We start from the raw sequence: 22,060 nt of genomic DNA, 5'->3' as shown, positions 1-22,060 counted from the left end.
ATCAAGAATGCCTGAAAGTCCTCTATTTCACTGAATGACCATTTTTCCCCTGAAGGATTATGCTCAGTTTTGCTGGGTAGGTGACCCTTGGTTGTAATCCTATCTCTCTTGACCTCTGGAATATTATATTCCAAGCCTTCCAGTCCCTTATTGTAGAAGGTACTAACTCTTGGGTTATCCTGATTGTGTTTCCACAATATTTGAATTGGTTCTTTCTGGCTGCCTGAAATATTTTCTCCTTGACCTGGTAACTCTGGAAATTGGCTATAATATTCCTAGGAAATTTCCTTTGGGGATCTCTTTCGGGAGGTGATTGGTGGATTCTTTCCATTTCTATTTTGCCCTCTGGCTCTAAAATGTCAGGGAAGTTTTCCTTGATAATTTCTTGAAAGATGATGTCTAGGTTCTTTTTTTTTATCATGGCTTTCAGATAGCCCAATAATTTTAAAATTATCTCTACTGGATCTATTTTCCAGGTAAATTGTTTTTGAGATATTTCACATTGCTTTCTATTTTTTCATTCTTATGGTTTTGTTTTGTGGTGTCTTGATTTCTCATAAAGTCACTAGCTTCCAATTGCTCCATTCTAATTTTGAAGGACATATTTTCTTCATTGAGTTTTTGGACTTCCTTTTCCATTTGGCTAATTCTGCTTTTGAAAGCATTCTTCCCCTCATTGGTTTTTTGTACCACTTTTGCCATTTGGGTTAGGCTATTTTTGAAGGAGTTATTTTCTTCAGTATTTTTTGAGGTCTCCTTTAGCAAGCTGTTGAGTTGTTTTTTTTTTAATTTTCTTGCATCACTCTCATTTCTCTTCCCAGTTTTTAGTCTACTTCTCTTACTTGCTTCTCAAAATCCTTTTTGAGCTCTTCAGCAGCCTAGGAAAGATTCACATTTTTCTTGGAGGCTTTGGACATAGGAGCTTTGACTTTGTTGTCTTCTTCTGGTTGTATGTTTTGGTCTTCTTTGTCATCAAGAAAGATTCTATGATCTGACTTTTTGTGCTGTTTGCTCATGATTCCAGCAAATTACTTGAGTTATAAGCCCTTTGTTAAGGTAGGGGTCTGCTTCCAGTGTGGAGAATGTACTGTCCCAAGCTTCAGGGGTTTTGTGAAGCCATTTTCAGAGACACTTCTAGGGATCTGAAAATTTTCAGTTCTTCCAAGGTGGTATGGTAAAGGGTGAGGTGTTTACTCCTTTCCTGGCCTGTGCTGTTGTCTATGAATGACCACAAACTCTCTTTTCTGCCTTAGAGCTGTGAGGAGGATTCTCTCTGTATTGCCACTACAAGCTCCAATATGTGAGCGCTCCTCCTCACCCCAGGACCACCACTCAGAACTGCAACTCAGATCCAAGCATGGGCAAAACAAGAGAATCTTGCCTCAGCACCAGCAAAGAGATCCCTGAAATCCCTCTCTGATCAGTCACTCAATTCTCCCTCTGTCTGTGGGCTCAGCTCTTGAAGCATTTGCTGCCCTCGGGCTGTGCCAGGATAGAGCTACTCTCTTACTGTGGTTACAGACTTTTCTTACTGACCTTCTAAGTCTTCTTTGGCATTTGTGCATTAAGAAGCCTAGAAACTACCACAGTTGCCTGTGATTCAGTCCTCTGAGGCCTGCTCCAGGTTCACTAAGGCCTAGTCTTTGCTGTGGGCCCATGTAGAACTGTGTTCCTCTTCTAGCCTGGTGCAATAGGCCTTTCCAATCAACCATCCAGGTTGTTTTGGGTTGGAAATTTGTTTCACTCTGTCTTTTTGTGGGTTTTGCTGCTCTAGAATTTATTTAGAGACATTTTTTAGAGGTATTTGGAAGGGTTTGGGGAAGAGCCCAAGCAAGTCACTGCTTTTACTCTGCCATCTTGACTCCTCTCTCCCCCCTTAGAAATATACTTTTTAATAAATTGAGGATATCATTGAGCTACAGAATACCAGAGATAGAAGGGACCCCAGAAAGCATTAATACAAGTGAATTTATTTGCTGAGATGAGCCTTTGACAGGATTTCAAGACTCTAGCATCTTCTTCTACTTTGTGTTTCTTTGAGTACAAGTAACTAAAGAGGGATCATTAAGATGGACTTTTCTAGCCTACCAACTACTTTAGGAGTTTAGGAATTAAGATTGGTTAAATGGATTGAAGACGTATGGTTTAGAGTAGAGAAGAATGAAGGGAACATGAAGGCTGCCCTCAGGTATTTGAAGTGGCCAAGAGAACTTGAATCAACACCTCAAGCCTCTGGCTTCTGTTTCTTCCTCTGAGCATAGCTGATCAAACATTGATTATGACAGATTATTTTATTTTGAAGAGCAGCTACCTTAGGAGTTTAGTGTTCCCTGGCTTTCTCAGTCAGTGCCAGTGGTACTGTAGAAAGTTGTTTCTGAAATTCCTAGAATATTTATGGAAGGAGATGATTATGAACAGGAATCTGAGGCCAACAAAAAAGGTATGGATTTTGAGGGAGCTGCTTAGATAGTTCACAGTAGGGATGAAAATGAAATGGCAATTCACTGGTCCAAAATTTCTTATGTTTCAATATTTTAAGTATCAACACAATTGTAGAGCATATTAGGAGTTATTATTTACTGCTTCATGTTTGAAGTTTTTGTCAATGAGTACTTATAAGTCATTTGTATTTTAAATATTACTTAGATGTGTAGGAAATAAGTAGCTGTCTTATACTTGGTCAACATTATATATTGAGCAACTTTCTCTTTTGTTTTTGAGGAAGACTCAACACATGAGCTCCATCTAAACTTTAAGTGAGCTTCCCTGGGGATCTAAGTGGATCTGTAAAGATATAGAGATAATGAGAGTCTGAAGCTTCTCTTTTGAGGCCTGGGGAAGTGTGTTAGAGTGTGGATTTTTCTTCCTCTCTTTCTCTATTACACATTCTAAAGTAATGTGATCAATTCCACTCTAGCAACAATTTTATCTTGGTTAATAAGAAACAGACACAGAATAGATAATTCTCTAGTTGGTTCTTCAACCTGTGAATGGATGAAGTTATTACAAATGCAACTTAAAAGTGATAAACTGCTCTAATTAGGACATAGAGAAGTACTCAGGTAAGTATCCACATAATTCTCCATACTATGGCACTATGACATGTTTGTGATATAGCTACCAAACTTCTCATGTATTTCTTATTTCTGTACATGTGGCTTAAATTATACTCCTATGATGCATACCTGTCTGATTCAATCCATTTGAGTACTCACTCAAATGATCTCTAACATCCTCCTTTCCAGCTCCTAGATTTTCTATTTTTAAAAATATTTTATTAATTTATTTTGATTTATCAACAATCACTTAAATATGCTTTTGAGTTGAAAAGTTTTCTCCCCCTTCCTTCCCACCACCCTCCCTGATATGGCACACAATCTCATATAGGCTGTTTGTTTACATTCCTATTAAACATTTTCACATTAGTGAAGTTGTAAGTAAAAATTAAAACCAGTAGGAACAACCATTAGAAAGAGGAAACAAAACTCAACGGAAGAGAAAAAAAATGATAGCAATTCAACTTCCATAGTTCTTTCTTTGGATGTGGATAGCATTTTCCATCACGAGGCCTCTGGGGTTGTCTTAGATCCCTGTATTGCTGAGAAGGGTTAAGTTTATCAATATTAGATATCACATAACATGGCTGTTGTTGTGTAAAAGTTCTCTTGATTCTGTCATTTCACTCAGCATCAGACCATACAAGTCTTTCCAGGTTTTTTCTGAAGTCAACCTGTTCTTCATTTCTTATAGCACAATAGTATTCCATTACATTCATATACCACAACTTGCTCAGCCATTCCCCAATTGATGGACATCCTCTCAACTTCCAATTCTTTGCCACCGCAAAAAGAGCGGCTATGAATATTTTTGTTCATGTGGGTCCTTTTCCCATTTGTATGATCACTTTGGGATATAGCCCTAGAAGTGCTATTGCTAGGTCAAAGGGTATGCACATTTTTGTAGCCCTTTGGGCATAGCTCCAAATTGTTCTCTAAAATGGTTGGATCACCTCCCAAGTCCACCAACAATGCATCAGTGTTCCAATTTTCCCACATCTTTTCCAACATTTATCATTTTCCTGTTTTGTCATGTTGGCCAATCTGAGAGGCATGATGTGGTACCTCAGAGTTGTTTTGATTTGCATTTCTCTAATCAGTAATAATTTAGAGCATTTTTTCATATGACTACAGATGGCTTTAATTTCTTCATCTGAGAACTGTCTGTTCATATCCTTTGACCATTTATCAATTGAGGAATGGCTTGTAGTCTTATAAATTTGTCTTAATTCTCTATATATTTAAAAAATGAGGCCTTTATCAGAGAAACTGGTTGTAAAAATTCTTTCCCAATTTTCTACCTTCCTTCTAATCTTAGTTGCATTGGCTTTGTTTGTGCAAAACCTTTCCAATTTAATGTAATAAAAATTATGTATTTTGCTTTTTGTAATGTTCTCTATCTCCTGTTTGGTCATGAATTCTTCTGTTCTCCATAGATCTGATAGGTAAACTATTCCTTGTTCTCCTAGTTTCCTTATAGTATCAGTCTTTATACCAGCTCTTAGATTTTTCACAAACACATGCATCTTGCTACTCATTCTATCCAGTGCCCTTTTAAATGTCCTCTCATTTCAAATAAAACATATTCTTAGAGAGCAATATTTAAGTTATAGTTCTGAACTCATGAAGTCTTAATCATAATTATGAGGTCAATTTTGTATCCTTAAGGTCCCTAGCTCACATTTACTTTATTTTTTTAACTAATTCTTTGGGCTTTTGTCCTTTTTTATCAAAGCAAGTAGTCAAATATAATTGTATTTATCAAAAATAAACTATTTGCCCATGGAACTAGCAGTTTTTAAAATTTTTTTTATCTTTTGGCTCCAAACTCCTTTCTGGAGTAGAATTGGCTCTCAGAGGTTAATTAATAAGTCTATGTCTCTAGATTTTTATTGCTTTAACAATAGTAATATGTAAAGAACAATTTAAAAAGTTAACATATGTATGAGAAGCAGTATGGCTTAATGAAGGCTGATCTTGAAATTAGAAAGTCCCAAGTTCAATGAAGCTCTTCTGATCACAGTTCTTACATGACATGGGCATTTCACTTAGTCTCTTAGTGTCTTATGAAACTCTCTTTAAGATTATAAGTTTCAGATCAGATCATCATCTACATTTGCATAGTATTCTCACTTCTGCTTCCTTAAACCTATTAAATCACAAGATTTATGCCCCCCTAAAACAAGTAGAGACACATGTTATTCGATACAAACACATATATACACATATCTATATATTATATATATATTTGGGTCTTTGAATCAATCTATAGATGTGTTAAGAGAGCTCGGGGGTTAAGCAATCCATTGCCCCACCCCTTTTTTTAAGTAGTCTTGATTTTTATTTTTCTTCACTTGGAATTCAACAATTTACAAATTCATTCATGTTTGAATAAAACAGCATCAGTCTGCCCTTTGCTACAATCAAACTTTGACACTTTTCAGTACTTAGTTCACAAGTTTATTATGAAAAAAAAAACTGCAGTGCTCTTGTGCAGTAACGTCTTACAGGAAAAACAAAATCAGTTAAAAACAACTCACCAGTATCTGACAATAACAAAGAACAGTGTGGGATTAGGCTGGGAAGGGAAATAAACTGAGTGCAAACAAACCATACAATTAAATTAAACAGTTTTCCCTGAAAATAAACAAAACAATTTCAAATCTCACAAATAGAGGGTAGGCCTTGGTGCTTGTTTTTCAAAATGCTCATTAAGCTTCAATGATTATTTGCTGCTACCCTTATCTACAGTCATACTAAATAAAGAAATAGCTAAATGGAAACTTAAATTGTATTCATGAGGTGTTAATGTTAACATCTTAATATTTGCAGTCTATCAGAAAAAGCAAAAGTAACTACAAATAGCCAATGCCAGAAACTCGTTTCTTGACCAACAATGTTGCTTCAACATGCAATGAATTGGTTCATTCTAAAGTGGTCAAGACTGTTGATGACAAGAGGCTTTGTATTTTTATAAGGTATATTTTTTTGTGCATATGAGAATGAGTTTTTTGAATGTTAGCTGTTTCCCGCATTTTGGAGTTACTGCTGCTCTTCCCATTTCCTTTATGTCAATGTATAGTTTATGGCAATACTGTGAAAGTTTAAAATATCATTAAAGTAAGTAGTCTGGAGTACCATGAGTAACATGTGGTGGTCACCTCTATGAAGTGCTGGGTCAAACTGCAAGAAGGAGTACTTTAGAGTATGATCAAGTTCCATGATTTAGCTTGGTTAGAACAACTGTAACAATAGTTTGGAGCACTGAGTATTGCTACTACACTCCTGACATGGAACCAGTTATATCCCTCCATTACCAATTGGTAAGTCCTGTACGCCAGTGTGAGGACATTGGCATGATTAAATGTCTCTGAAATATATTGCCTAAATATATATCCAGTGTCTCAAGGACAAATACCCCAACCACATCAGTCATCTGAATCTGAACACAGAAAGTCACACATTAGATTCTCATGGGGAACTTAGGTTGTCAAGTGCTTTCATATGACCCAGTCTATCTATGGATGGTGAGACATCACCATGTAGATAAAAAAAATAACCATTCACCAAGGAAGTTAAAGGAAGATAATCACAAATGTCTGTAAAATATTTTCAAACATCTGTACTTCCATATTTTCTTAAACACTCATCATAGAAACCATATACATGTGTGATTTGTCTACTCTCATAATTCCCTCAAAGAATAGTGATATTTTCATGATAAGGAAATTAGTCTATATTTTGCTTTCTCTGTTTTAGCTTTTTCTGTTTTAGGCATGAGCACCATATTTGTAACATAGAAAGAATTTTTGTGGGACTCCACGTATTTTTTTTCCAAATAATTCATATAGTATTGGAATTAATTGTTCTTCAAATGTTTGGTAGAATTCACTTGTAAATTTATGTGCCCCTGCAGGTTCTTTTGTTAGGGAGTTCATTTATGGCTTGTTCAATTTCTTTTCCTGAAGTTGGGTTATTTTAAGTATTTTATTTCCTCTTCTGTTCCTCTAGGAAATTCATATAGTTTTAATATTAATTCATTTCATTTAAATTGTCAGATTTATTGGCACATTTGAACAAAACAACTCCTAATTATTACTTTACTTTTTCATTGGTGCTGAATTCACTCTTTTCATTTTTAACACTGGTAATTTTATTTTCTTTTTTTTAAAAAATCAAATTAACAAAAGGTTTATCTACTTTATTTGTTTTTTATTTAAAAATAATTGTTAGTTTTATTTATTCAGTCAATAGTATTCTTAATTTCAGTTTTATTCATCTCTATTTTGATTTTAAGAATTTCTAATTTGGTGCTAAATTGTGGATTTTTGATTTATTCTTTTACTAGCTTTTTTAGTTATATGTCCAAATCATTCATCTCCTCTTTCTCTACTTTATTCATGTAAGCTTTTAGAAATATGAAATTTCCCCTAAGAATTGCTTTGGCTAGATCCCATAAGTTTTGGTATATTGTCTCATTATTGTCATTCTCTTGTATAAAGTTATTGATTGTTTCTGTGAGTTGTCCTTTGACCCACTCATTCTTTGGGATTAGATTATTTAGTTTCCAAATAATTTTAGTCTATCTTTCCATAGTCCTTTATTATATGTAATTTTTATTGCATCATGACCTGAAAAGTATGCATTTAATATTTATGCCTTTCTACATTGGATTGGGAGGTTTTTATGCCCTAGTACATCGACAATTTTTGTGGATACCTAAGAAAAAGGTATATTCCTTTCTATCCCCATTCAGTTTTCTCCAGAACTTTATCATATCTAACTTTTCTAAAATTCTATTCACCTCTTTAACTTCTTTCCTGTTTATTTTGTGGTTAGATTTATTTAGCTCTGAGAGGGAGAAATTGAGGTGCCCCACCAGTATCAATTTGATATCTCTTTCTTCCTGTATCTCACTTAATTTCTTCTCTAAAAATATGGATATTATAGTACTTGGTGCATATATATTTAGCATTTACACTACTTCATTGTCTATGGTACCTTTCAGCAGGATGTGGTTTCCTTCCTTATCTATTTTAATTAGATCTATTTTTGCTTTTGCTTTATCAGGATTGTTACCTCTGCTTTTTTTCTTTTTACTTCAGCTGAAGCACAATATATTACACTCCATTCTTTTATCTTTACTCTTTGTGTACTTCTCTGCTTCAAGTACATTTCTTCTAAACAACATATTGTAGAATTATGGTTTTTAATAAACTCTTCTATCCACTTTCATTTTATGAGACAGTTCATCCCACTCACATTCAGTGTTATGATTACTAACTCTTTCTTTCTCTCTATCCAATTTCTGCCCTCCCTCCACATTTATACTTTTCTCTCTCTTTTCACCCTCCTCACCTTTGTTTGGCTTCTGACCACCACTTCCCTCAATCTACCTTCCTTTCTATGTCCCCTCCTTTTCTTTCCCTTTTCTCCTCTTACTTCCCTATAGGGTAAAAATTGATGTCTATACCCAACTGAATGTGTATATTATTTCCTTTTTCAGCCAAATCCAATGAGAACAAGGTTCAAAAAATGCAAAACCTATTCCTTACTTTGCTTCCATTGTAATAGTTTTTTCCACTTCTTCGTATGATGTAATTTTCCCTATTCTGCCTCCCCCTTCTCCTTTTCTCCTAGTACAATCCTTTTTTCACTTTTTAATTTTTATATCATCACATCATAATCAACTTATACCCATACCTTCTATCTAGGTATATACCTTCTAATTTCCTTAATAAGGATATGGTTCTCAAGAGTTATAAATATCATCTTCACATGTTGGGATGTGAAAAGTTTAATAGTATTGAATAACTTTATTTTTCTTTCCTGTTTTCCTTTTTATGCTTCTCTTGAGTTTTGTATTTGAAGATCAAATTTTATATTCAGCTCTCATTTTTTTCCTCAGGAATGATTGAAAGTCCCCTATTTCATTGAATTTCCATTTTTTCCCCTGAAAGATTATACTAAATTTTCTGGGTATGTGATTTGTGGTTGTAATCCAAGCACCTTCGTCTTCCAGAATATCATATTCCAAGCCCTCTGATCCTTTAATACAGAAGCTGCTAAATCCTGTGTAATACTGACTGTGGTCCCATGATATTTAAATTGTTTCTTTCTACTTGTTTGCAGTATTTTCTCCTTGACCTGATAGTTCTGGAATTTGGCTACAATGTTCTTTGGAGTTTTCATTTTGTGATGTCTTTTAGGAGATGATCAGTGGATTCTTCCAATGATTATTTTACCTTCTGGTTCTAGGATATTAGGGAAATTTTCCTTTATAATTTCTTGAAAGATGCTGTTCAGGGTCTTTATTTTTATTTATTTATTTATTTTGATCATGGCTTTCAGGTAGTCTAATAATTCTTAAATTACCTCTCCTGGATCTATTTTCCAGGTCGTGGTTTTTCTAATGAGGTATTTTCCATTTCCTCCCATTTGGCCAATTTGATTTTTTAAGGAATTGCTTTCTTCAGTCAATTTTTGTCCTTCCTTTTACAAGCCATTGACTCTCTCTTGCATACTTCTCCTTTCCTTTCCCATTTTTTCTTCTACCTTTCTTTTTTGACTTTTAAAATACTTCTTCATTTCTTCTAAAAGGGCATTTTGGGCTTGGGACCAATTCTTCTTTCCCTTTAAGGTTTCAGATATAGGTATACTGACAATGTTGTCCTTTTCTGAGTTTATATTTTGATCTTCCCTGTCACCATAATAATTCTCTATGATCAGTGTTCTTTTGTGCTTTTTGTTCATCTTATTCACCTATTTCCTGGCTTTTAAAGTTGAACTCTCCTCCTGGTACAGACTGGAACTGTCCCAGGCTTCTTCTTCTGGGGTCCAGGGTCTTTGTGAACTGGGGCTTCAGGTGCTTGCAGTTTGTTTACTTTGCTGGAGTGGCCCAGCCTATTCACTCTTGTTGTTGCCTGGTTTCAGGTGCTGGCAACTTATCTTCTGTGCTAAGCCTAGAGGCCTCACAGTTGGCCTACTATGCCACTGGCCTATTGAGCTAGGATCAAGAGGACTCAGTTGCTGATCTGTGCTTTGGCAAAGAGCTTCTTGCTGGCTCATCCAAACATCATTTTTGCTGGGTTGTGCTCCCCTTTTCCCAGGTGAGAACCAGGAAAACATTCGACACAGTAACAAAAACATTTTGTGAAGACTAACTTTCATAGATTTAGGTTTTCTCAGCAATGCAAGGATCTAGGACACCTTGAAAAAACTCATGAATGAAAATGCTATCAACATTCAAATAAAGAACTATGGAGTCTGAATGGAGATCAAAGCATACTATTTGCGCGCTCTCTCTCTCTCTCTCTCTCTCTCTCTCTCTCTCTCTCTCTTCCTTCTTTCTTATGGTGCCTTCCTTCCATTGGGTATAATCATTCTTTACAACATAACTAAGGTGAAAATATGTTAAATATAAATGTATATGCAGAGCTTATATTTGATTGCATGCTGGCTTGGGGAGGGAGTTAGGGAGTGAGAGGGAGAAAATTTAGAATTCAAAATTTTATGGAAGTGAATGTTGAAAACTAAAAATAAATAAATTAATTAAAAATTAGCAATTTAAACTCAGATAATTTACTTATTCATTATCATAACAATCACACAGTTATTGTTCAGTCATTTCAGGCGTGTACAATTTTTTGTGACCCCATTTGAGATTTTTTTGGTAAAGTTACTAGAGTGGTTCACCATTCCTTCTTCAGCTCATTTTACAGATGAGAAACTAAGGCAAAGAGGATTAAGTGACTTGCTTAGGGTCACACAACTAGTAAGTTTCTGAGACAAGATTTGAACTCAGGAAGATGTCTTCCTGACTCCAACCTAATACTCTATCCACTGTACTATTTAACTGCCTCTACCAATCAATCTACCAAAAAAATTACTTTAAAGATTTAGAAAAAATAACAACATCTGAAAGAAAAAGAGGTCAAGAATATTAAGGGAATCAATGGACAAAATTGTAAAGGAAGGTTGCCTAACAATACCAGATTTCAAACTATATGACACAGAGGTAATCATGAAAACAATCTGGTACCGGTTCAGAGAAAGAGTGGTGTATTAGTGGAATGGATTAGGTACACAATACATAATAGTAAATGACCATAGAAATTTAGTGCCTGATAAACCCAAAGATTCAAGATTTTAGGGTAATAATTCATGCTTGACAAAAATTGCAATAACTGGAAAGCAATTTGGAAGAAATTAGGCATAGCATAACATCTCATACCATATATCAGGATAAAGTCAAAATGGGTACATGATTTGGACTTTAAAAAGGATATCATAAGTAAATTAGGGAAGCATGGAAAAAGTACCTGTCAGATTTATGGAAAAGGGTTTATAACCAAACAAGACAGAGTGGATTCAAAGGTGGGGAACCTGTGGCCTTAAGGCCACATGTGTCTCTCTAGGTCCTTGAGTGCAGCCTTCTGACTGAATCCAAGTTTTACTGAAGAAACCCTTTCATTAAGGGTTTCTATGAAGTTTTGATTCAGTCAAAGGGCCACACTTAAGGACCTAGAGGGCCACATGTAGCCTCAAGGTTAATTGAAATTAAAAAAGGTTTTTTATAAACAAAACTAAAGCAGGCAAAATTAGGAAAAAAAACAGAAATTGGGGAAAATATCACAGCAAGTTTCTCTCATGAAGAACTCCTTTTTCATTTATACATACATACATAATACATATACACCTGAACCAAATTTATTTTTAAAAGCAATTCTTTAATTGATAAATGGTCAAAAGATATGAAAAAGAATTTTTCAGTAGAAATCAAACCCATCAATAATCACATGAGAAAATACTCTAAATCATTACTGATCAGAGAAATGCAAATCAAAACAATTCTAGCATACCCTTTCATCCCTATCGGATTTGATAATATGGTAGAAAAGGAAAATTACAAATGCTGGAGGGGATGTGGAAAACGGAAACGTTAATATATTGGTGGTGGAGCTGGGAATTAGTCCAACCATTTTGGAGGACAATTTAGACCTATACCCAAAAGGCTACATAACTACTAAGTATGTATCTCAAGGAGGTCCAAGAAAAGAGAATATGAACTTTTTGTACAAAAACATTTATAGCAGCTCTTTTTAGGATACCAAAGAATTGGAGATTGTGGGGGATGCTCAGTTGGAGAGTGACTGAATAAATTGTGGTATATGGTTTTTATGGAACACTATTGTGCTATAAGAAACAAAGAAGGGGAAGCCTTTGGGAAAAAAATAGGGTTAGACTTATATTAACTGATGCAAAGTGAAATGAGAAGAACTAGAGGATCATTTACATAGTAACCACAATATTGTAAGGATTCTCAACTGTGAAAAACTTATTTACTCCAATCAAGATAGTGATTCAAGATAATGCCAAGGGACTCTTGACGAAAAATGTTATTCATTTCCAGAGAGAAAAATGATGAATTTTGAGTACAGATTGAAACATACTTTTTTCTTTATTTTGGGTTTTTTTTTGAATTTACTTTTTGACATGAGTAACATGGAAATATATTTTGCATGACTTCACATGGTTAGTTGATATCCTATTTCTTGTCTTCTCAGGATGGGAATGAGGCAAGAAAGAGGGAGGGAATTTGGAAGTGAAATTTCTAAGAAATGAATGCTAACATTTTTACATGTAATTGGAAAATACATAATTAAATAAATATAAATACACATTAAAGTATTGTTCTTAAATTGCTATGCATCCATTTTATATTTTGATTGTGATGAGCTATGTTCTGCCTTTTACAGTGATCTGCTTCCAGTTTAGTATATTTGCTAAATTTGTAAGCATATTTTGTGGTTTGAATTTGTCATATAGACTTTTTTTTTGGGGGGAAGTTGTATATTTATAAAGGATAGTGGACTACAGAATATTTGCCACAAGAGATCTTGGGATAATTGAAATAATCCAAATTAGAGTTTTCCCTGTTGCATTAAGAACTCATCGAAAAATACTCTATTGATTCACATGATATTGTGTGTACCCTTTGTTTACATGATGATTAATTTTAATGTTTATTGTAAACTTTGTTGTTGGTCATCTCAGATGGCTACAGAAGTAGACCATAGCCAGAAGCTGAAATGTAGTGTGAAGGAGTATGTTAACTTAGTGTAAACACATTCATTTGGTTTTAAGCTCCATGAGGTGATTAAGTAGTTGTTATGCTAGTTTTTTTTCTATAATAAGATAAGGACTTAAGTGGTTCTGTTTGGGAATTATGTTTGCTCCCCTAAATTCAGTAAACAGCTACTAATGATGTGTGTGTCCTTCTAAAAGTATTTGACAAACAATGGATAAAAAATTTGCTAATGACATTAGGAAATTAAAACTTTGATAGTTTCCTTTTATCACAAGCTTAAGTCGTCAATCATCATTCAGAACTTAGACAAATTGCAAATTCTCTATTTTTGTTTGTTATTCAGTCATTTTCAGGTGTGTCTGAATCCTCATGATGCCATTTGGGGGTTTCCTTGGCAAAGATCTTGGAGTGGTTTGGCATTTCCTTCCCTAGCTCATTTCATAGCTGAGGAAACTAAGGGAAACAGGGTGAAGTGACTTGCCAATGGTCAACTAGCTAGTAAGTGTGAGGTCAGATTGAACTCAGGGAGGGGGGTCCTCCTGACTTCAGTCCCAACACTCTACCCATTGTGCCACCCAGCTGTCCCTTAGCCAGAATCATAAAAATTCACTAGTGGACCATTTTGCTTCTGAGTAGCTACCAGAACTTCCTCCTGAATTCTCCACAATTGGACATTCAGGAATCTCATATTGTCTCTGCTTTTTGATAGAGATTTGCCAAATTGCCTCCTTGAAGAGAGACACCTGTCTAGGTAGAGTGGGAATCTTGTTACAAGCACTTGCATAACACAAAGTAACCAGGACATTAGGTGTCAGATTGATGATTTGTTCTAGAGAATGATGCTAGTATTATTTGTACTCATTCATTAATAAAGTTTAATCGTATGCATGAAAAGTGTAGGTATAATTGATGTTTTTTCCCCACTAGTTAGCAAAGTAATGTCATCAGTTTTAAGTATTCATTGTACATTTCATCATTTGTCATCATCCTATCTTTATAAAATGCTTAGTACACTGCCTGGCATGTAGTAGGCACTATATAAATGCTTACTCTTTTCTCTATCCTCACCAGGCAACTGTTCTAGCCCTTCTTTGATCTTCTCTTTTCACCCAACACAGGAAAAAGAAAAAAGAAAAAGCAAATGAAGCAATATAAACCAAAACAAAACAAAACAAAAATATGAATTGTTTTCTTTACTTCTTTTTTGGTTTGTTTCCCTTGCCTTATCTGGAAAAATAAAGTACCATCGCTACCTATAATGTCTCTGCACAAGAAGGCTTTGTGATCTCTTTCCTAAACTCATCAATTCTTCCTCCCTTCCAGGCAGAATGAAATATGATAAAATTATAAAAATCACTGTGATTTGTGCTAAGGCTGGATTCTGAGGCTGCCTTAACCTTCTCTTGTTGGGAAATAACAGATTTTACTAGACTAGTGTCTTCTAATTAGTACCCTAATCTGTTCCAGTGACTTTTCCTTCAGATTCTCTAGCTGTGGACCAGACTGACATCTTTGCCACCAATTTTCCTGTCTCTTTTCATGGCTATGCTGAATCAGCATCTTCCATTTTTATAGATTTGGGGGGTATGCTTTTTTGGTAAAAATTTTTACAGTCTTGGGTTTTGGTAATCTAAGGTTAGGCTATTCAAAAGGCAACATGTTCCATAAATATCTTCTTCTTCAGCCTCAGCTACATGTGACTAGACAGAGTCAGTGGTGTTTGTGTGTGTGTGTGTGTGTGTGGTGTGTGTGTGTGTGTTTTGGGAAAGAAATGAGGACAGAGAAGTGAAAAGTTCTCCAGCATAATTTCTTTAGCTTTCATAGTATCCTGTATAAACTCGTCATTTAACTTATACTACTATCACCATAGCAAAGTCATAGATACAATTAAGGAATGGGACAGCTGTGTGAGTACTTTAAGGATTAGAGTCCTCTGGATTTTACCTTGTCAGGATTCTGACTTTTTTTCTCTTATGGATTTAACTGTAATTACTTTATATCTGGTGCTTAATCCACCCTCCTCCTTTTTTTAGAATGTTGGAGAGTTGAAGTGATTTGAAGAAAAACCATCTTGCTGTTCCTCTAAGCCAATCATGTTACTTTATTTCTTTATCCATTCAAAGAATTTACAATCTAAAGAGAAAATACAGTGTAAATCATAGTTTTTATATATATAAAACTTCATCAGGCCCCTTGATTAACTGATTAATTAGATTAAAATATCTGGCTCTTCTGTGATTATAGTAATTGGATGGGGAGAGAGCTCATCCTTTGCATAATTCTTCCATATTCTGGCTAAATATCCACAATTCCTTTAATTGTTCTCAAGACCCTTCACCTTCCTATTTTCCTCCTGAATACTTCCTATAGTTTATCAATGACCTTTCTAAAATTAATTGAAGATTTTAACTTTTATAAGAAGACTGGAAATTCTTCTATAATATGCATATTAAAATTCACTTTGCAGGATTTTAAAATTTTATATTATGGAAAATGTTGTTGACATAGGTATTCTGCAAATGGGAAAAAAAAACATACTTGTAATTGCCTTAATTAGTTCAATGCTTCACAAAATTTTCTCTATCATAATAATCTTTAGAGATTACAAAAATATTCATATGCCCTTATAATTTCTCCTTTAGACACACACACACATAAACATATACACACATACTTCTTTTTCTGATACCCACCATTGTAATATAACATTCAGAATATAGTACAGGGAAATGAAGCCAAGACGTTAGTTGTCCAACTCTGCTTTCCATGTATATTTTGCACCCAATCCCTCTAATCTCTTTTAGTCATCTAAACAATCTACTTTGTGTTTAAAACTGCTTCTTGGAAAACATTCAGTAAGTTTTTAAAGAATTTATACTATTTATGGCATCTCTGAAAAACAGTATTACACTCTTTCAGCTCCATTATTAGGAGATAAATCTTATATAGTAAAGTAGCCTCAGCACAAGTATAAAGTAAAGGTTTATCCTTGATAGCCAACTCTGCCTCTTACCCTCAATCCTCCTCTTTCAATATTCTTTCCTCCCTTTCATTTATCAAAACTCTTCAGCTCTATCATAATGAACTTATTTCTCATTACCAAGGAAGAAAGCTATCTGATGACTCATTTATTGTAAGTTGTTCTTGATAATATGAGGCAAGATGATACAGTAGACTGGATGCTGGGTTTGAAGTGAGAGAGTATGGGTGAAAATTCCAGCTCATAATTTACTGACTTGGTAATGTTAATCAATTCACTTCTCTGTGATGCAGTGAAATCATTAAAAAAAATAAAGTGGTTGGACTAGATGACTAAGTTCTTTTCCAGGTTTATATCTTATCTCTTTCTCTTAGTAGTGTTTGCCTTTTGAGAGAACACTGAGAAAACTTCTCAACAGCAACAAAATAAATGAATCACTAATGCAAAAATTTTTAGATCAGTTGGGACAAGCAAAATTGTCCTAGTAGCTCACAGATGCACATATCAATGTCATCACTTCTTTTCATCTGGAATTTATTGTGTATTCTCCTTTGAAGATTTGCACCTGTGCTCAGGCCATTCTCTCCATCTGCAATGCTTTCTATTCCATATATAAATATTTTCACATTTAATATCCAAATCAAATGCCATTTTTTCCTCAAAGTCTCTACTTCGCACTACCAACAGAAGAGGCATTCCCTCTTTATCTTCCATAGTAATTTATTTGTACTTCAATCATCACATGGTATCTTTCATTGTCATTATGTGTGAATGTCTGATCTCTTCATTTAATGTGTTTAGCTCCTGGTACACAGGAGTCATATTTCATTAATTTTTACATCATCATGTCATTGATTTAGAGCTGTTGGAATCTTAGAGGCCATTCAGTTAAACCCTACATTTATATGGAAACCTAAACTCAGAAATGTGAAGTCACATAGCCAAGAGGTCACAACTAGAACACATTAAAGCCAGGATTGTTGTTGTTATTCGATTGTTTCAGTTGAATCTGACTCTTTGTGACCCCATTTGGGATTTTTTTTGGTGAAGATACTGAAGTGGTTTGCCATTTTCTTCTTAGCTCATTTCATGGATGAGGAACTGGGGCAAACGGGGTTAAGTGACTTGCCCAGAGTCTCATAGCTAGTGTCTGAGGCCAAATTTGAAGTCAGGAAAATGAGTCTTCCTGATGTTAGGCCTGGTACTCTGTCTACTGTGCCACCTAGCTGCCCCATGGATTGTATTCTGGTATTCTCTGGTTCCAAATGAAATATTCTATTAAACCAAACATCTTCCTCATTCATAGAATCTAGTGCTTACCTAGTGCTTAATATGTAACTATAGACCAAATGAAGGAATCAATTCATAATATGGTTTATGGAATTGCATAATGCAAAAAGTACTGTTCTTAGAATTAGAAGGTCCAGGCTAAAGTTTTGTCTCTAACACTTTAAAGCTTTGGAAATCTTAGACAAGTACTATGTTTGATTTCCTCATCTATGAAATAAGCATAAGACTTATATAATCATTTTGCCTGTCTGGGTATTTGGAGGTAAAGGATGAAGAACCCTCACTAAGTCTAGCACCAACTTCTTCAAATAATAGAACATTGGAGATAAATATACATTCTTTTGGATGGAAAGAGAAAGGAAAGGGAGTGCCCCACCAGCATTTTGAATCCTCAGACAAGAGGAAAGTTCACCAACAATCAGAGACTTCTTGTGTCTAATCACAATTGTTCTATCTGCCATGGTAGAAGATGGCATCATCCATCTCAGTAGGACCCATGCTCACTTACCATCCATCTTTCTCATAATTGCTGTATCTCTCCCAGAATTTTAAAAATTAATTAATTTAATAGTTAATAGTTTAATAGTTATATAATTTTTTACCATTTACAAAACCCTTACATATATCAGTTCATTTAATCTTCACAAATCTGTGAAGTAAAGGATATTATTCCCATTTACAGATAAGAAAACTGAGCTCCAGTGAGGTTTACTACTTTCCAAGAGTCAGTGTAAGTATCTGAGGCAGAGTTTGCCCTTAGTTTTGCATGACTTTAAGACTGAAACTTTATTCACTATACTATTTATCTGCTTTTTCTCTCCCCTAACTTAGGTACCACTACCAGCTACCATGGCCACTACTGCTGCTATAGCCATCTGCATTTTCCTTCTCCTACCACTGTAGCACTTAGTTTAAAAAAAAAACTACACTATCTCAGAGTACCATTTTCATTAGAGTTTGGAAAATAAACAATATTTTAAACTTTATCTCCCAGGAACTCAGGCTCTACTTTTCCTTACCAACAGAAATCCATCTCAATGCCTACTACATTCACAAAACCCACTTCCCTGGTTTGTTTTCTGAAGAACATTTTATAATCTTTAAAATGTTATAAATTTGTGAATTATTGTCCCAATCTTGTGAGATGCTGGTGTCAAGGTCTTGAAGGGGCAAGCTTTTATATAACAGACACAATTGGTGATCTTCCAAATAGGGGTGAATAGTGTAGTAATAGTAACTGTGTTCCTTCTTTGCTTTATTCCTTGCTTTCTTTAGCACACTAAAGAACATTTTAGAGACTGCTTATTTCAGGGAGAGGAAAGGAAAAAAAACACACACACACAACTCTAACTCTGCTATGTTATTCTACTTTAAAAAGAAACATTATTGAACAATTAGGAGAACAAATTTAACCAGAAACAAAATTACAATTCAAGTTATCCCAGTGCTGCAAATGAGATTGACAAACACAATATTTTCAGTGTATTTGATGATTTTTTTAATCCTTAAATTATGCTTTGAATGGCACATGTCAGTCATATTCTCAAATAACAAATATAGAGTTCATTTATAAATTTACATAAACATGCCTTTTAATGTTCCTTATTAATGTAGCTGACCTGCATCTTAGGTGTTCATTGCCCTGGGGTTCCTGAAGTAATTTTATTTTCCTCTAGAGTTGACACAAAATGACAAGAATGCATTTCTAATAGGCAATAAAATTAGAAAAAATAGCATTCATAAATATTATATTGAAAATTTAAAGGATTTCTTCAGTTTATTTTTCAGGCAAAGTGATTCTGATAGATGCATTTAAAGGAAAATGCCCCAGTACAACAACAGGTATTAGAATCTATTGGGAATTAGTGCCATCTTGGGATGTGCAAATTCCTTCTGTGAATTGTACTGTCAGCTAGAAAGTGAACTGAAAAGAAAAAGGATGCATTTTAGTTTCTTCTTCTCTTAATTATCTGTAACTATTCACATTTATAGCCCTTAATAAACATTTCTCATGCTAAAAATTTCCTGGAAGGTGAATTTTTTGTAAACGAATACTCAATTAGGATTTTAATTATTTTTCTGTCATAATGAATGTTTAAAGAGTCAGCATTAGTACACACAATAAAGTACAGTACAACCAGAACTACAGCCCATTGACAGAATTAGCAATATTATGTATAGAATGGGAATGAAGTAAAGTACTGATATATTAAGAGCTAGTGATTATTGTTATTTTTCTGAAGGGTCTTTTGGCATTTTCATCTGTGTCCATTCAGATCATGCTAGATTCTAATAGTCATCAGAATAATGGCTCTAATCTTGGCAGTACAGAATAAGCATTAATGGAGAAATGCATCCTTGAAGTCTGGAATAAATGTTTGGTTCTTACATTGGTGTTAGAGTGTCAGTGTAATATCTGACCACTTAATATAACTTCTCCTACCTTTTCTTACCCCTCTACTCTTTTACTTTCTATCGCTGCTCTTTTTCCTTCAACTCAAAGGTTATCTAGAGGTGAAAGCATCCACTAAACTCTCCATATACCAAATTTTTGTATGTTCAACCTCTTCAGAGCCTTTAGAAAAATAGATTATTGCCTTCTTTTTTGAAGGTTTTCTAATATATTGATTTTTCTAGTTCTTTTATTTCCTTTCAAATTATTCATTTTGTATCTTTTTTTTAAAAAAGACTTTTAAACTCAACATATTTATAAATTAATTCATCATTTGCCTCTTGCAATATACCTGGCCCCTAAATTCTCTTTCACAGGTAATGACCCTCCTCCAATCCCCATTTACTAGGTCTTCAAGTCTTATTACAAATTAATCATCTTCTCATAAAAAAAAAAAACCCAAACACCAAATTAATCATCTTTGACTCTTGCTTTTCCCTCATTACACATATACAATCAGTTTCCACGGTATGTTATTACCTATCAAATATCCCTTGGCTCCACCCCACTTATCTATTCCAACTAAAACTATACTATGACAGTCTCCAAGATTTTGTCTTAAAATTTTTTTTAATTAAAAAAATAATTATACATTTTGTTTTGACATAACAATCACTTCCAAACAAATAACCATAGTCATAATAAACTCCCATTAAAAACATTTGCAGCAAATATAACTAACTGAAAAAGAATTTTCTATTTTTATAGTTTATACTTTCTTAGAAGAAGGACAGGAAGTGTCACTTACCCAAATAATTGGAAAATAATATTAGGCATTTGCTCTGGGTTCCATGTTAACAGAATAACAGTGTCATATTCACTCATATTGTTGCAGTTATTGCATATTTTTACTTTTGTTTATGCTTTTAAAAAGTGTCTGCATCATTTTGAATATCTTTCCAAGGTTCTGAATTTTCATATATTTATATTTCTTCACAATGATAAACTATTCTTTAATTTCATATACCACAGCTTAATTACCCAATTACTGGATACATAATCCATTGCCAGCTTGATTCTGTCCATTACAAATAGTGCTGCTATGAATTTTTTTTTATGCATGAGAAATGTATTTGGTCATTACAAGCTTTGTTATAAAAACCCAGTAGGAGATTTGGTAGATCTAAATCTAAGAAAAGTTTAGTAACTTTCTTCCATTATTGTAAACTATTTTTCAGACTCTCTGGATCATTTCAAAGCTATATTCACACTTCACTACTCTACCTGTCTTTCCACAGTCTTACCAAGATAATATTTTCCATTTAAAAAATACTGTCTTCATTAGTTTTGTTCTTGTGAAATAGTCTTCAAAAGTTTATTTTAGCTTCTTTATTATTAGTTATTTTGACCATTTGTCATATGTAAAGGACAATGTGCATGTTTTATTTTGAAAAATCTTCATATCATTTGACTATCTGTCTATTGGTGAAAGCCACTTAGGCTAATAGAACTAGGTCAGATCACTAGGGTCCTTTATAGATACTGGGTCTAATCACTTCAGATGTCAGATTTATCAGAGATATTAGATGTGATAAGAGATATTCTCCCCAATGTACATATTTTGCTTTAATTGAAAAGGCATTGATTTGGTCCATGTGAAATATTTTATATTTATGTTATTAGCATTGTCTGTTTTGTCTTTGATGATCTCTTCCAACTTTAGTTACAAATTCTTTAAGTAACCAATTATTAAAGATACTGTTTTTTAAATTTCCCTTTTTTTTGTGTACTTTTTATGGATGCATGGCTAGGAACTGGAGCTATGATTTTATTGATGATGGGAGCTTCCAGATGAAAAAATTCTATCAATTCATATTGACATCTTCTCTGTAACTTATTATTTTAGAGAATTTCCTAGAGAACTAAAATATTAAGTGACTTGCCTTGGATTGCATAGTCCATATGAGCCATGTGTAAGACTAGAACCTACATATTCCTAGTTGCAGTACAAAATGGAATTTATTAGGGTATTTGAGTAAAATTTTGCCTAAATCTATTTTCCCCAAAATTACTTACAAATTTTCCCAAGCAATTGAAGATAAAAAAAAAAAAACTTTTCTCCTATCCTTGCATTCTTGGGTTCATGCATGTAACACAAGAAAACTGTAGACATTGATTATAGCTCTTGCTTATCTATTATAACAAACTTTTAATTTTTTAACAAATAACATTTATTATAATGACTATTTTAT

The 22,060-nt window shown here is 34.0% G+C and overlaps 1 pseudogene; it reads right to left on the bottom strand.

Moving 5' to 3' along the window:
• Positions 1-6,171: 6,171 nt before the first annotated feature.
• LOC110220561 (serine/threonine-protein phosphatase 2A catalytic subunit beta isoform pseudogene) lies at positions 6,172-10,592 on the bottom strand (annotated as a pseudogene).
• Between the last annotated feature and the right edge of the window lie 11,468 nt (positions 10,593-22,060).

This window comes from Phascolarctos cinereus, unplaced genomic scaffold, assembly GCF_003287225.1.
Source record: "Phascolarctos cinereus isolate Bilbo 61053 unplaced genomic scaffold, phaCin_HiC Scaffold_4;HRSCAF=312, whole genome shotgun sequence".
In the NCBI taxonomy this organism is placed as follows: Eukaryota; Metazoa; Chordata; class Mammalia; order Diprotodontia; family Phascolarctidae; genus Phascolarctos; species Phascolarctos cinereus.
This window is presented reverse-complemented; position numbering and strand designations above follow the sequence as displayed.